Genomic DNA, 4146 nt, shown 5'->3' with positions numbered 1-4146 from the left:
GAATTAGTGGAACAACTAGAGAGAAAGACTTGTTTTCACTTACATTTCAGCTTTATACAAAAATTCTGGAAGACATAATGGTGATGGTCTCCCCTGCATTGGGTGGTGAACAGAATTCCACAGCTTAGATTTAATACAGCAAAAGAGCTGAAAGTTTCTCAAGGACTGACCACTGGTCACCTCTCAACAATTTTTCTAAAACCAATTTTGACTAACAGAATAACAGTAAGAATAATTAGGAGCTGCAAGGAAATGTAGCCTATTTTCCCCCACTACAGAGACGTGGAGTTACAGACTTGGTCCATGGGGTGGAAGTGGTGCCTTTAAACCATAAACCAGAGGAACACTAGGGCCCATTTCAAAGGTCTGGGAGCCAGGCAGAGTTTTTCCACTAGCTTCACTGGACTTTGAATCAAGCCTCTGTAAATGACACTAATCTTATCACAACCATGACTTGATTCCTTCTAATTGGCCACCCAGTTTACTTTACAGTATATCACTTGGCACCTTTTTGGGGTTATTGCTGTCTCTTTTCTTTCAGATGTTAAGCAGCTTATCCTGTATGTTCCCTCATCCCCTTTTTTTGCTTTAAAGGGCTCTGTGAAACTGTTCTGTGTCAGTGATGCCTTTATGGGAATTGTGGGCAGTGTACAGCACTGAGCTAGAGAAGTGCAGGCATAAGGAGCAGTGACTCACATTCAGCAATGTTTGGGGAGCTATTTCAGGGCTGTAAGTGCAGCTGAATGACAGTGCTGACACAGGGGGGTCTCAAAGGAGGTTGCTGACAGCCTCACGCATCTCAGCACTAAGTGATTCTCTTACCACTGCGACAAAGAGTGAGACAGATGGGGATTTTGGGTCTCAGATTGTGGATCCATTCCTGAATATCCATTTCATGAGCAAGGCTTGAGCTCTTGGGTTTCATCAGGTGCAGTGGGTGGACAGCTGGCTTGGGCCAGACACACTCCCTGTTTCTCTGATGGTTGTATCTGCATGACACTTTACATCTGATCCTTCAGCTCAGTTCTCTTTGTACTTGTTCCACCTTACCTACTTCTTCCCTTAATCAGATATCTTATAAGCAGTCAGTGATCCCTTGCAGGAAAACCAGAGAGAGGGACAGCAGAACTGCACACCCTGTCTGTGCACAGAAGCCAGAGCAGTGGCTCTCCAACTGCTCTTACAGACTGAGTTTCTCTGGGAAAAAAAATATTCCAGGGTCATTTTTTTAATCTGTTGTGAAATATTATGAAATCAAAGCAAAGAGATGTTGGGTTTTAATCTAGACATTGCCAGGAGTTGGTTTTTCATCAGCTGAGATACCAAATTGCAGTCCAACCCAGTGTTTCAGAAGTCAAACACCCTCCCTGCACCCCATGCATCTGCATATAAACCCAACCAACAGCCACCACCAGACATGAGCACACAGCAAAGGTGTGATCAGTGACAGTCCACCATGGGGACACAGCTCAACACCTCTGTTAGGAAGCCAGTTTGGAACATGCCCAAGTTTCAGGTCATTTAATGTACCTACTGAGGGACTATTTACTTATTTATTTTTTAAACCACATGCCAGATACAAATGCCCAGAGCTAAATCATGTAGGGGTTGGAGACAAAGTTACTCTGACATTAGTAGAAGCCAGTCACTAACTTCAGTGAACTTTGGATCCGTCCCCTGACCCAGCAGCAGCCAGGAGTGTGTCACACTGCTTTAGAGGTGAGTGAGCTGTGCTGGAGGTTCAGCTTGAGCCATAAATACACTCTTATTTCATCACTGAGAGAAACACCACGTGGAAAAGTTGATTTTTATGTTACTTTTTACAATAGTAAATAGTGAAGTGTAAGCTATTAATAGTGTATTAGTTCTGGAGACTGTTTGGTTTGGTCTTACACCAGATTTTTCTCCTCATGTAATTTCTAATCCTGATTGATGGCCTTGGGGGGTTGTATTCACAGCTCCTGGGTAAGAAGAAACATACTGTGTTAACTCACTGAGATCATGTGGCACAAACCTGACTGCTGACCTCAACTCTCCTCTTAGAGAGCTGTGAACCACTTTGCAGTTGTCTGGATCTGTCCTGTCCTTTCACAGGTGAAGCAGAATTCTTGGGCATGTCCCACTGGGAGCATCTTGACGCTCGTATTCATTATCTTCAGCAATATTGTGTGAGTTAGTGGACAAATTCTATTGCAAACAGACTAGATATCACCCATGCAAATTTGCCACAAGTACAAACTCAGGTCGCTACCACCACTCCACTCTGGTCCTTGGAGTCAATGTGAGGCTTCTGGTCACAGATTCCTGATCTTTGAGATAGCTGCACCAGAAAACACCTCCAATGTTTTCCAGGCACATTTTATTAAGCAAACTGTAGCTGCAGATTGCCAGAAAGATTATCAAGTGTCAGCTAGAAAGACCAAAAAAAGTTTCAGAGTTGGCCTCGAGTCAAGGACTCTCAAAGCTCTGTTAGGTCTTAGGATAACTGTCTGCAAGGCAGGGGTTTGCAAGGTTGGGCTTAAAGTTCAGCTTTAAATGAGGAACTGGTTAAAGACTGATGAGATTTGGCAACTATCAGGCAGTATTTTTAGTAATTTCACCCATAAATCAGCCTGCTAAGATGAAGCTTTGAAAATACAACAGGAGAACTTCATTATTTGATAATTTATAGTGCTGTATGTAGTATACTCCACCTTGGGAACAGTTACTTTGGCACACACCAATCTTTCTGGATAATCTGCATTACATCAGTGTCTCAGGAATGTAAGACTGTGATTGAAGCAAATCCTAGATACAAATTATATGGTGTAACTCGTATTAGGAGAGACACCAGAACAAAGAGGTGGCTTTGTCATCAAGGAGATTAATATGTGAACAGTGGCTACTGTATCTTCATTTAAATGCTGGAGAGATTTGCAAGAGGAAAGCAGCCCACACAGAAAAATCCATTGTTAGCCATTGTTATTATTCCCAGAAAGAACAGAAAGTTTAGTGTGAACTTCAGAATGTCACTGATCTACTACAAACTGTTCTGGTTCACAGTGGAATGAAAGATGGACTCTGAGGTAAGGGGGAAATTATCCCATGGCTGAAAGCACTGATCTCTGGGCATTGCACCTTCATATCTTAGCCCTGCACACATCAAAATCAGGTGTGAGAAAGTCAACAATGCTCACCCCATTATCAAACTTCCCAAAACTGCTATCAACAAAGATCTCGGGAAGGAAATCAAGGAAACCAGACTGCCCTGTCTACCTCACAACTTCCTCATATTTTAGGGATAAGTGTCAGCTGGGCATCTCAGTCTCCATGACCCTTTCCACCTTGCACCTTTTGCTGAGTGCTATTTGTCACAGGGGAGTGGAAACATGTCCAGTGGTAACTACATGCCCATTTTCTGAACAGCTGTGATGATTCTCACTTGCTCTTAGCTTGGGTGTAAATCCTCCATCGGCACCTGTCCACTTCCAGCCATGGGATAGCTTGTTTGGAAGGAAATAATTTCATTGGAGAGCCATGGATAGATTTCAAAGCTTCCTACTATTACTGTGAAGTTAGTTGCTGGGATTTCTAACTTGCATGTTCTGCTCAAACCCTTATAAGGGAGCTCAGAGTTAGCCCTAAGGCTCTATTTTCTCATTTAGATGCACACCCTATCCATAAAAAGGCTTTTTTTTTTTTTTTTGTGGCTAAAGGTGTTTCTAGCCAGCACTACTGTTCAAATTACTTTTAAATAAGTGCTGGACAAGCAGCATATGCAACAAAAACCACATTTTCCAAAATCAGAGCTACAACTGGCATATCACATCTTACTATGTTTTGCCATTAAAAAAACCAAACAAATATCCATGGTCCTTTTTCTGGCCCACAAAGAAATGCAAATCTTGATATGGCTGATAAAAATCAAGAGAGACAGACATAGGTCTTTGAGCATTACAGGCACAGCCCTGGAGCCAGGGTAGAAGTCATTGGGGATAAATCGACCCCTCAGCAGATATGAGACAAAGAGCTGTCCTTCACTTCTTCACTTCTCAGTCCTCTGTACAGTGGCAGGCAGACAGAAATGAACTTCAGAATGAGTCTGTGTTTGGTTTTGAAAAATTATTTTGCAGAAATAGGTCCAAGGATGTTGCCAGTCAGAAGGAA

General features: G+C 42.5%; 1 protein-coding gene across 1 annotated transcript in view; it reads right to left on the bottom strand.

Moving 5' to 3' along the window:
- ADAMTS17 (ADAM metallopeptidase with thrombospondin type 1 motif, 17) overlaps positions 1–4146 on the bottom strand; it is a 163322-nt gene that overhangs the window by 46425 nt on the left and 112751 nt on the right. The gene's annotated exons all lie outside the window — the stretch shown is intronic.

The sequence above is a fragment of the Acanthisitta chloris genome, unplaced genomic scaffold (assembly GCF_000695815.1).
Source record: "Acanthisitta chloris isolate BGI_N310 unplaced genomic scaffold, ASM69581v1 scaffold12846, whole genome shotgun sequence".
NCBI classification, from domain to species: Eukaryota; Metazoa; Chordata; class Aves; order Passeriformes; family Acanthisittidae; genus Acanthisitta; species Acanthisitta chloris.
Note: the sequence above shows the minus strand (reverse complement) of the source record. Positions and strands in the feature narration are given on the sequence as shown.